The 13,066-nt window shown below is 40.2% G+C and overlaps 1 protein-coding gene across 1 annotated transcript in view; it reads right to left on the reverse strand.

Moving 5' to 3' along the window:
- Positions 1-12,653, reverse strand: part of LOC131693140 (semaphorin-2A) — a 326,263-nt gene extending 313,610 nt beyond the window's left edge. The window contains exon 1 of the mRNA XM_058980723.1: positions 11,074-12,653. The gene's annotated coding sequence lies outside the window, so the exon portion shown is untranslated. The remainder of the gene's footprint in view (positions 1-11,073) is intronic.
- Positions 12,654-13,066: the final 413 nt, after the last annotated feature.

Raw genomic sequence — 13,066 nt, forward strand, 5'->3', positions numbered from 1 at the left:
ACAATCTAGGCGGCAAACTTCAGACTGTTTAACTTACTGAGTCCTTCAGTTCGCTTATGCCATTTAGTATCACTTCCTCGCTGAGCTTCCGACTTGATCACGCTGGAGTCCCGGCGCGACTGGTGGTGTCTCGTCGCGGTCTACTCAGTCTAGTTCCGGACGGTGAATCTGACTGTACGTTGACGGATAGTTCCCCAGCGAAAGAAGCTCCCGATACCGATTCATCATTGGTTTCAGTATCACAACTTCTTGAGCCCTTTGGCTCCGTGTCCGCTGCCATTTAGCACAGCAACTCCTTTAAGGCCTTTAGTTCCCTTCTTTTGCCATTTAGTATTACTTCCCTGATGAGCCATTCAGCTTCCCGACTTACTCGCGAACTACTCAGTCGTCAGTCTAATCCCCGACGATGACCCTGACCTATTCCGACCTATTCCGGCAAGAGAAGTTCTCCCGAAACCGAGCCAATCAGCTAGCTGCCGAGGTCAGTTCGACGATTCCGGTGGAGCAGGGCGTCGGGTTCACTGGTGCCCCGATGACCCGCGACTGGTGGTGTCTCGTCGCGGTCTACTCAGTCTAGTCCCCAGCGCTGATGGAATGTTTCCTGGCGAAATAAGTTCTCCCAATACCGATTCTTCTTTGATTTTCGCTATATTTCTATTGGGCTAACCAGTGGGGTTCCGTGGTCGGCTTAGCAATTCCAGATGGAGCGTGGCGTCCGGTTCGCTGGCGTTTCGGCGGCCCATACTCGATGCTCCGTTGCAGTCTACTCGACTAGTCCTCGGCGCTGAATCTAGCTTATTCCTGCGGAGTTCTCTGGCAGTGATTATTCTCCCGAAACTGCTGCTCGATGTTCTTCACGCCGTTCCCGCCTTAAGACGGTAATGATCTACATCATAACTCTCTTCACTACGTTCCACGTCTTTACGTCGCTGTATTGTCCCATTCCTGCGGCCACGTCACAATCGAATCGATTCTCATCATCTTGCTCACGTTTCTGGCGTTTGATTGATTGTAGCACTTGATATCCTTCGCCAGAGCGATGAAGATGGGAATCTTGTCGGCGAGAACACATACTGCCTCCGAAGATATTATTCTGTACGCAATCGCAACGCGTACGACCACCAGCCGTCCTATTCAGCTTTTCGCGGTTCAGCTTGGTGTTCTGCGCCGCACCTCAGGCAAGAACCCCATATCGCAGTATCGTCGACGAAACACTAGATAACAGACCGACTTTTCCCAGGTGGAATCAACGTGGTTGTTAAAGCTCAACCGGTCGTCGATTATCACTCCCAATTGCTTCAGTACACGCTTCGATGCAATCACGTGCCCGGTGATTGTATCCGCTGAACCGCTTGGCAGTTACTGGCCAACAACATATTCGTCTTGTGGTGAGCTATTTGCAGCTTGACCCCGTTCATCCAGCTCTCGATCGCGTCTATTGTCTCCGTCACCGAAACCTCCACCTCTCCAAGTGTCTCACTCATAACCGTTGGTGACACGTCGTCCACGAAACGCACAATTTTCACTTTCCCAGGCAGCCGCAGTGTAAGGACCCCATCGTATATCCCGTTCCAAAGATTTGGACCGAGAATGGAACCACGAGGAACGCCCGCTGCGACTCGCATTGACTTCTGCCCTTCATTCGTCTCGTACAGCAGCACTCTACTCTGAAAACTCTTCAGCATCTGGCTCATTGATCTGTGCAGCACTGCGATATTGGCTTATACAAGGCTGGATGGCCTAGTGACTTCCCTAACTTTGGCAGCAACACCAGATTCTGTACCACCCACATATCTGGGAAATTGTCGTCATCTAAACACTTCTTTAGTAACATCCTGAGCATTTCCAGATATGTCAGGATCGCTGCTTTCTGCGCCACGTTTGGTATTCCATCCGGACCGGGGGCTTTCTTTGATTTTAGCCGCATCGACGCTTCTTTGAGCTCGTCGTTAGTCACTTGCCACTCAGCTGTGTTTGCCCCTTCTTCTTCCCCGTACGGTGTTGGTGACCAGCTAATTTGAATCGTGCTTCGGGAAGAAACCCTGAACGATTATCTTTTGCTTACCCGGGCATATTTCAGCTGGTATCGACGGGCCCTTTGTCATGACGACTCAGTACGTGTCCCCCAGGGGTTGGCATCTACTTCGCAGCACAGCTTCTTATGGCAAACTGGCTTGCTAAGCTTGATCTCCCATTTTAAAGCGTCCCTAGCTTCTCGAAACGTCACTTACGCTCCTCTCTCACTCTCCAATCCTGCTCTCTGCCCACCTTCTGGCTCTAAGACAAGCAGCGTGTAGCGTACTGAGCTACTTATTTAACCAGTAAGCTGCACGCCATCTACTGCATGGCTCCAGTTTTCGTGGCATTGTAACATCACAAGCAGTCACAATCCTTCTTGTTACATCAGCCGCATCAACGTACTTGACTCCACTGTTCGCCGAAGTGACTTAACAAAGAAGTTTATCTTTCGGACTTTCGTCTTCCACTTTAGCTTGCCGGTCGTCCTTCTCCCTGCTGCAGCAGAGTTTCATTGGTAGCGAATCGCCTGGTGGTCGTCATGGGATACTTCTCGCACAATCTCTTCTTCGCCGTCAGTCAAGGACTACGGAATGTGGCGGAATTTCTCTCCGATATCCGTTTCGTGAACCAATAAGCTCCAAGTGTTGTCACTATACCAGGAGCCATTTAGCTCTCCGCTTCGCCGCGATCTACTCGTTGGATCTCCTCGGCGGTAGACCTAGCCCCCACATCGAGCCGACCGGTAGGTGTCGAGGTCTGTCGCCAATTTTCACTACAAGGAAATATTCTCACAAGATAACTTTTGTACATGAAACTTTGCGAATTCCATTTAAAACATTAAGCAAATTTTTGTTGAACATATTGATTTTTTTTCAAATTTCTTCAAAATATATTACGGAGGGGGTTGTCCCCAACTACTTCACTGGGTGAGTATTCACCATTAGCAATTCTAATCGAACTGACATGACAGTCTTTCGAATTCGAAAGTAACATATTGAATCTACTAGTCTCGTTGAGACTGGAGACATTTGTTTATAGGCTTTTCCAACTACTTCGTTCAAAGGAGCGAACGGCATTTCTGTAAGCTTTGCGAGCCAACTCAAATGCATCTAACCCGTCCCTGCGTCTGCGTTTCCAAGCTCTTCAAAATATCTTTTTGAGTCTAACAAGTTCAGCATTCTACCAAAGCAAGCATAACTCGTTGCGGACAATTCTTTTGATGTGCCGCTACTATGAGAGAGTTTGTTTTATCCACCACCTCATCCAAGTCACTTGGAGATCGAATCGTTCGAAAATACCCACGAAACCTATTCGCCAAGCCCTCTTCGTAGAGGTCCCAGTTTGTAGATTGAGAATTACGGTAGTTGACAATATCTAGCGGGACGCTTAAATGATCAATAACGATATACTTATGATCGGATAACGACAGCTTGAGCCCAGTTTGCCAACTCATGCATAATACTGTCAGAGCAGAGAGTTACATCAATCACCCCTTTCCTGCCAGATCGTGTAAATGTTGGGCGATTATGAAGCAGAGATGCCTAACAATAGAGGTATTTTCTTTTTATGCTATCAACAGTCATATTGACTGCATCAGCACAAATATCACGAGTTGTGAGGTCGGATATAAGACATACTTCAATAGCACTATTCGTAAGTATACATGCACGAGGTGTATCACGTGGATTTATCATGCAATTTTTGATGAAGACTACGAAGACGGAGTTAAGTAGCTTTCAAACCTAGAAGTGTTCTTTGTGCAAATATGGCCCTTAAAGATGTTGTACGTTTATGCTGATGGTTAATTTTTGGTGTGTCCTGGCAGCCATTCCTGACGTGCCATCCGAGTATTATAGTTTTGTGATCAGTGATGGAGCATAACTAATTGCCATGTTTTGCAACCAACAGCTGGCTCTCTAGTAAGCAGAATACAAAAGATCTAGTCTATTTTCCAAAATCAATTGTTAAAACCTTGGTTAAAACCGTGCTTGAACACCACCTCAGTTTAATTGCCAAAACACAACAAATGAAGAAGTTTGAAATAGCCCAGAATCTCCAAGCGTGATTTTGCCAAAAGCGGACAGAAAAGTTCAGCGAATCTCATCGCGAGGAGATTAGCGGTCGTACCACGCCTCCAAACATTCCAACACTCTCTAGGCGACCACTCATTCCAGAACCCTCGTGATTTTTGGACAATATAACAACACAACACGTTGCACAGTGGAGCATTCAATACACCAAAGCCGATCAAAATTATTTTGAGGGTTTTTTGTTTAACAAAATATTTATAATTGTATAAAAAGTGTACTGGAGGGTTCTGGAAGAAAAACTGTTTGACTGTTTGAATTAACCCTGAAGTGATATTTTACTTAAATTCATATTTATAGTTGAAATATATGAATAATAAAAATTATATGGATGCCCCAGTAACAATGAAGGATCTATGGTAGATTTATAGCCATTCATAAAACTTAGATTGCACTTGTAGCATACTATAAAACTTAAATTGTTACCTGGGTGGTCATGAAATGATATCTGTACGGAACTTCTCGTAAGGATCCATGAATTGGCTCATATTAGAAGTCGAAAAGGGCACCGTGACAATCCGAATTAATTGGCTCAATTTGCACATTCCCCACGTAGTTCGAAGATTAAGCAGCACGCATCACAAATTTTACGAAAGTTTTGTACGATATGATTATGTTGGAATAAATATCAGCATTTTGGTAAATGCGGACGTTTTACCATGCCCAACAAAAGCTTGAAATCCAGGATTGTCCCGCTCAATCCAGGACATCACGTCACTTTAGATTTGCTTTGATAAAAATAGCAACGCTGCGAAGAAGTGAATTGCCGATATGTTCTTGTGTTAATTGGCGTTCTTATGATAAGTTGTGTTCTTGTATATTAACGGATTTTTGGCGCTTCAGATGGACTTTCTGAGACTTTTTTAATCAAACACGAGCCAACAGTATTCCCAGAAGCCCGTTTTCGACATTAGCTTTTATGAAAAGCTAAAGGCTAGTTCATCAATGGAATTCCGAGAAGGTAATCGTTCCAAAATATTTTATAATCGTTTTTGCATGTTAAGGAGATATCTTTCTTATAACTGCTTACCTCCCATTTCTACCTGAAATATTTTAAATATATTGATGATTTTTTGTCCTGCAGGCCAGAAAAGATTAATGGCCTCAAATATTTAATCTATTTTGTAAAATCACTCGCAACACACCTTTCTGAATATTCCTCCATTAAGTCACAAAGATGCTTTCTAGTAACTATGGTAACAGATCTACCGTGTTCTGAAAAATATACAATTGGATAAACATTGCCTAATATTTTCAAAATGGTTTAAAATACGGAATCGGCAACATTCGGTAAATTTTATTTCACTATTATAACAAGGAAAAACTGGTCTTTCATATGATATACTTCATTCAATCGGAAACTATCGGAAAATCAACTTTTTCAATTTTAGGTGAACTTGAAAATTTTCATTCTTATAATTGATACGTATGTCCATATGATGCTCAGTAAATATTAAGGTAAATTATTTGAAATTATTTTATATAGGAGTTTCAAAATAGAACTGGAACTGAAACATTCACATCCCCAGCAGAGCGTTTTGTTTTATAATTTCGAACAGTTTTGCTTCAAAATTTGAAACTGTTATACGACGCCGTTCTATTTGTTGATGATTTTAAAACACGTTTAGAACTGTGTTTTAAATACATGCAAAGTTTTCAGCACAGACACTTGGACCCGATGGACTGGGGAAAAATAAATTTGAATGCAGTATCGCTGAAGGTATGGCGAGACATGAATTTTAAACTGAATAGAACACCCGCTAAAACTGCTGCTGGGGACAACATGTTCCAGTTTTAAAATTTTCTGTTTTACATTATAGAGCTGTCAAAATTATGAATCTAAAACTGAAGCACTCCTGAACATGCTCTTAGTGCTGCAAGAGCTCACTACAAAAATTATATTTCAAATTGTTTTTTTTTATATTTTTCGTTAATAAAAGTTATTAAAGTTATTATTATACTGAAAATCGTAACTGTCGACCAAAAAATTATTCAAATTGACCTAATTCGAAGATTATCATCTCATTATGGAAAAGTGAGAAAACTATATATTTTATGTGTAGGTCGTAAAGAAATGGGTCGGCAAATATTTGTGTATAATGATAATTAACAATAAATGAAGAAAACCACAGCTTTTTAAATATTACATTAACATTATAGGGTGAACTTAAGCTTTTGACTGGTAGTGTAATTCTACAAGCCTTCTTTTACTACTAAACTGGTTGTTTTGAATAAAAATCGCTTCAGACTCTCTTGGACTTTTGAATTGAACTCACAATATTTGAAAATTGGTCGATTAGTATCTCTTGTAACGTGGGTAAACAGAACATTTAACTCTTTATAAGGCTGTGGCAACTATATTGCCACTATATGAATAGAGAAGTATTCCAATATTATGAAATCTATCTAGGAGTCTAACAACTCTTCTTATTACTTTTTATTGAGATACAGTTAAAAGTGTCAGATTGGTGAAGAGTTTTTTGAAAAAAATGCGTTGATTTCCTTCTGGATAATAAAATAATAATACGTTGGTGATGCAAATTTGTAAAACCAACTATTTTAATCCGAAAATTCGGTTTAAGAGTGGTAAAAATTGCAAAGAAAAAAATAAAATGAATAAATGAACGTCTGTAATCTGTGGTCTTATTTTTCAACTTATTCTCAGAATCCATGGGTCATTTACTGTTAATCAGGTAATAACCAGTAATCCACTTTAATTTCTTTCTGAATTTCTGATCCAGCTCTATTTGTCTTTATATTTGCACCAATCTCGTTGGAAATACATCAAACATTACGAATACTGACGTTTTCTAACGGGCGGAAGCAAATATATTTTCAAACAGTTTTTATTACGAAATACATGAAAATATATTCTGAGCTATATGAAAGAGCCGTGTGTCTATTAATATAATATTCATTAATAGTCCCAAACTATGGGCCTTGTAAAGGGTTAAAAACCTGCAATCTGCCAAACGATGCGCAAATCATCACACTACACAATAAAACAGTACATAATATTAATAACGTAATTTGAGATTTTTGACTTTTAATAAGGGTTTGAATTAATTTACTCTTCTGTTTGTTTCTTGTATATATTTAGATGTATGTTTGATTTTCTGAAATTTTTTTTAGGAAAAATACAAAATGGCGATTATAAAAACAGTCTCCCAAAATACCTCCCCGAGGAACATTTTTACGGTAAAAATCTTGCTATCGCAAATAATCATCTGAGACACAAGTAATAAATGGTTATTATTTAGCACACATGCATAAACCATCAAAAATTCAAAATTAATCATTGAAACCACTGTGTTAAAGCACGATTTTTAGCTCTGAGCTGTTTGATTTTTTTTAATACTTCATTTAATAATTTTGGTGGTTCAAGCAGCAGTGTAGTTAAACTTCTACAAAAAATTGTTTACTCGAGTAAATCAGTTTGGAATTTCTCTTGGAATCATTCACACTGATTTCAAAATCTTTAAACGCCCGTTAAAGTTTACATGTTGAGACGACGCAACTCTGTGTATACCGATTCTACTTTATCTCCTTAATTATTCTGAGTTAAGCCTTGATACTTTGCAAACTCTCAGGTAACACATGGATATAAATTAGGGCATTGCAATAAATTTTTTTTTTAATTCTCAAAGGCCCCTCCTCTCATATTGTGACAAATGTCAAAGTAAGCTCAGATGCCAAATTTCACATCATTTGGACAATTTCAGACCCCCGCCCACCTCGCTTGAATTTTTTTGAAATTGGTACTATGGGAAAATATGGAGGAAAAATACATTAAATGCTATAACTTTTGAAGTAGGAATCAGAAAATTACAATTTATACCTCTTTTGAAAGGAAATAATCTTAGTATTTGAATGAAGATATATTTGTTTCTTAAAAAATACGGGAAAGTGGGGTTTTTCCTCCATATTTTCCCATAGTACCAATTTCAAAAAATTTCAAGCGAAGTGGACGGAGATCTAAAATTGTCCAAATGATGTGAAATTTGGCATCTGAGCTTGCTTTGACATTTGTCACAATATGAGAGGAGGGGGCCTTTGAGAATTCAAAAAAAAAATTTTTTTGCGATGCCCTACTGTATACAATAGAGTAATTGAACCAAAAATTCCCGAAATTAATATACGTCTATGTACGTCTATGACCTTTTAAAAAATTGCTCTTGAGTCAAAATAATTTTATTAACTGTGGAAAATGTTTATTCTTGCATGCCGATGTAAACTGTAAAGTTCCATCGGAATCTAAGATCGTCGGTCACGATTTTAGAGATTTTCGGACGGATCTTCGTGTAATTCCTCTATAGGCAGATGACATTCCTTGTAAGGGACCATACAACAATTACGTAACGCAAGAATTGCCTAAAATTGACTCCTCCTCCCTACATGTAACAAATTGTCATAAATTTCTCTATTGCTCCTTTTTCTGTGGTAAAAATATGGTACGTGACGTTCTAGGTTACTCCCCATCCTTCATATGTTATAACTTGTCGTACCCCCCCACTAGAAGCGTAATTTATGAATGGTCCCAAAAAGCTTCAATTTCTCTCTTGAGAGCTCGCCAAATATATCACCTCGAGGGAGCTCTGACAGCTTCTGGTTTTAGCAATCAAGGAGTTTCCAGCAGTTCCAAACACACCCACAATTTCATGTGACATTTCAACCAGAGGTTCGATTTTGTGTTGAACTGGTTGGGTCTAGGTTAGGCACCGGTAACTTTGTGATATTGCGCAACTCCTGCATCGTGGAGATTCAATTCAATTCTCACGGTACGGCATAGTGTTGGATTCTCGATGGTAATTGATATAGCTTACTCCATACTTTGCTACAGTTTTAAGGAGGTGGACTGCTTTACTGTAAATCACATATCTATCCCACTAGTTCTCTGAAGGAGAGACGTGCAGGTGCTAGTGTCAACTGTCGTGAAATAAGATTGAAACAATCTCAATCGCTAGGTAGATACTGTGCTGTATTCCAAGCAGAGATCTTCATGATTATGTACGGGATACAATCGGCCCTTCAACAGAGTTTGTCCGGCAAAGTTACAAACCTCTGTTTTGACAAGTTCTATAAGATAAAAAATCCGGTCCTGGGCTACGTCTGAGCTCCCCAGTTATTGGAGAAATCTACAAACGTGTCGCCAGACAAAGGCGTTTCTAGAACAACCGTACCCAGTTATTTCCAAAAATTTCCTATATTTTTCGAAAAACCACAGCGGCATGCTGATCGGCAAATTCAATTATCACATGGCAACTATTCAGTGTGTTGAGTCATTTTCATGTGTTCTTTGTGAATCCGACTACGGAAACTCACATCATCTGATATGCAACAGCCCAGTAGTAGCACAATTGCGAGTTCTAGTTTTCGGCCGACCTTACGTAGGCGACATCGTGTTTGGATGACTGAAACTCCGAGACATACTAAAGTTCCTTATCCAATTTGTTAAAGAGCTTTAGGTTTTATTTGTTTGTGTGCTGTTATTTTCCCCACCCTTCCAATAAGACCCGACTTCATATGGGGAACGTGCCATTTGAGCCAATATGTTCCCATTCTTGATGCTTATGAGAATAAATGAAATCGAAACGCAGGTCTAGAGGTACTTTCACTAAGTTAGTGTTGGATTCAGATGAGATGAAATCGAAACGCAAATTTCATAACTAATTTAGTTATAGGTGTTGTGCCCATCACGCGCAAAAGTAGTTTTAAACAACTTTCTGCTTAGTTTAGAAAAAAAGTTTTTAGCTAAATTTTGATAATTATTTAAATTAACCAAATAAATTTATATTAAAACAAATAAATAAATAAAGAAAAGTGTGACTGTTAGTCATATTTTGGAGATCGTGGTAAGTTTTAAGTTTTAATCCACGAGCATTAATTTGAAAAAAAAATAAACTGTTTAAGATACACAAGAATAATGAATAATGTTTCATATTTAACTGGATTAAAGGGTTACATATCTTTTTGTGTGAAAAAGGTCGAGAAAGTATGAATATGTGTAAAGGCATAAAACAATGATTTTATTACATCAAACTTTTAGTATTTTGGTAGTACATGTTTCAGTGAAATAAACAAGCATAAGTTTATAAAAATATTTTGATAACTGGAGGAGTTATGGCTTTTTGCCCGAAACCTTTTTTTATTTAAGAGATTTGCGATGACCACGATTGAAGACCAATATATCAACTAAAATCCCAAAACTCAAAAAAAATCGGTTAATATAGGAGTATTCCTCGTACCTTAATGATTTTTTGAATAAATAATAATTTTTACTGCATTTGGATAATTTTTTCCTGCATTCGGGGTCCCTGCAAAATCGATGTTTAAAGCTCTAAAAATTGCATTAATAAAATCTTATCTATGAAAAAAAAAATTATGAATAAAAGTAATCGTCAGAATACGAGAGAAATTTTTTATGATCAATTGAAAAAAAGAAAAGAAGAAGGTCGGTTGAGTGGTATTTCGACGATCGTGATCACGGTAAAATCATTTTTGTAAAAACGACATTTCGGGATAATCGAGTTTAAAATTTCAAGTTACCACTGTTCTTGATAGACGAAGTCTATAAAAATTTGGGAGAATCTCTATAAAAATGTTCGGAGAATATTTCCAAGAAATTGTACGTTCAGATAAAGTAATGAAAAAATTTCGATTTTATGAAAAATAAAAAGGTTTGCAAACCCTTAAATATAGCATTCGCACATACTACTAGCACACAGCCATTCTCGATTATTACCCAACTGTTTCACAACATAATAGAAGTAATTCATAGTTGAAAACAACTGCACTCAAGTACCGCTGAGCAGCTATTCAACGAACAGGGGGTTTCCTACCGCCAATTACCCAAGAGAAAATTAGCACAATACATATCGAAAACAAATAACCATTTTTCAAATTTTGTGCTACGTTTCTACGAAGCCAATTCACCCACTCGGACTGGCATCAGCATAAAATACTGTACCTTAATTGGATTTGCTCCAGTGATTCCCGGGGGTCGAGAGTTTTCTTCTACATACACCTGTGCAGGATGATATATGCTCGGTTGCCTAATTCGTAGCCACTTTCATCCGCGAATGAACGAATGGGGGAAATTCGATTTCCACTTCGCCACCGCGGCGCGATCACCGTGTGTCACAACAACTCTTCGTTAAAACTCGTTTCACGGTTCTACCCTCACACGCGGCACTACAGGCTCTTCACGCTGGCTGATTGTGGGGGGGGGGGAGGTGGTGGTGGGTGGCAACGATTTTCTTTTCAGTTGAGATTTTTCCTTCAAACATCAATAAATGCACGTAATCACACGATAACAGAGGCAGTACAAAAAACAACAATAACACCAGCCAGCCAGGAAAATGCCTTCACACAAAAGATCTCGTGACTATTGACACTAACACTAGCACGCGGCGACGAGACTCGGAGAGGAAAAGATTTTCACTTTTGCGATTTTGCGGGTAGAGAAAGGGTGCAAGGTTCTGTTGATATTTCACTTTCACACAACCAAACAATGGAGGGCGAGTTTGGCTTTCACACAGACACGGCCACTGGGCCGTGCTGAAGGTAAGGGACACGGTCTGCGAAAGTGGCAAGCAAAAGAAATGCCACGGAAGAGAAGAAGAGAGAGAAAGAGATCGGGTGCGAACACTCGCCAACACCTTGGCTACGCTGATAAGAGCACACCCGCACTTGGGATTGTCCTGAGCCTCCCTCTGGCCCGCTGAGAGGGTGGTTATTTGCTCCTTTTTCGGTATGTCTGTCTTCTCGTTCTCTCTGGTAAGCGACTGGAGAACTCTCGGGGTTTTTCTCACTGTACAATAGCACAGGGTTTCCGTTTTAGTTTATTGTGCATAAACTTCCTTCCTTCCTGATACAAGAGACGGGTTTTGTTAACTCCAGCACAGCTGCTAGCGATATTTCGAGCACTGTGAGAGTGTGGAGCGAGCGGAAAGTGAGGCGCGAGAATTCCCTCCGGAGGCTCTTCAGGAGACCGAGCCGGAGTACAACGATTTTTCACCGCAACTTGCTCTATGAACAAAATTGTTCAAACTTTTCGTTATTTATGGTGGCGTTTACAAATTTCTACACTAAATCTAATGATATTGCACTGTATGCTGGACAATCACTCGATTGAAATGTAACTAGAACACCAAATTGAACTATTTATTGCAAATATTTCTAAAAACTCGGACGCAATGTTGTTGGATGCTATTAGTATCACGGATCACCAGTAAAACCAGACTAACTGCGTGAGAGCGCCGAACGGTTTTCCTGGCGAGAGTAGCCTTTCGTTCTTCGAACAGGGACGGCAGCACACGAAGGGGCTAATTATGTTAAAACTTCGTACGTTCACACATATTCCCGAGTGGGAACCGTAATCCTTCGAAGCACTAGCAAATCTTCTAAAACTATAACTAATGTCCACTCACTAGAATTATCATTTCCGCCGGTTATGCCCCCAAAACACCTCCAATCGAACAGATAGCAGCTAATCACGACAACACAACACTGCACAATCCCACTTCCTGTTACGTCAATGCCGAAAGTAGGGTTTGGTGTAGGGCACAACAGATGCGCAAAAATATCGCACCTTCTACGGGATCTGCTGCTGAAATTGCGCACCACCACCGAGACTGCCTGGCAGCGCTGATACCTACACAATGACCGTTGCTTTACTCGAGGACACACAAACACATACGCTACGCATACCATGCTTACCAGCCATCCATCCAGTCAGCCAGCCAGCCAGCCAGCCAGCAAGCAAAGTAAGTAAAGCATGTACCAACGTCAGGACACTTATGCTGAATGCGGCCAGACCAGACGAAAGGCGCATTGAAAAAATACTCCTCACTCACCCGATCGCCGCCGTCGCAAACACACCACCCCACGCACAGTCACCCACCCATCAACGCGCTGGTCGTGCCGGGTCGGTCGAATCGGTCGGAGCGAGGGTCCTGTAT

Source organism: Topomyia yanbarensis, chromosome 3 (assembly GCF_030247195.1).
Source record: "Topomyia yanbarensis strain Yona2022 chromosome 3, ASM3024719v1, whole genome shotgun sequence".
Taxonomy (NCBI): Eukaryota; Metazoa; Arthropoda; class Insecta; order Diptera; family Culicidae; genus Topomyia; species Topomyia yanbarensis.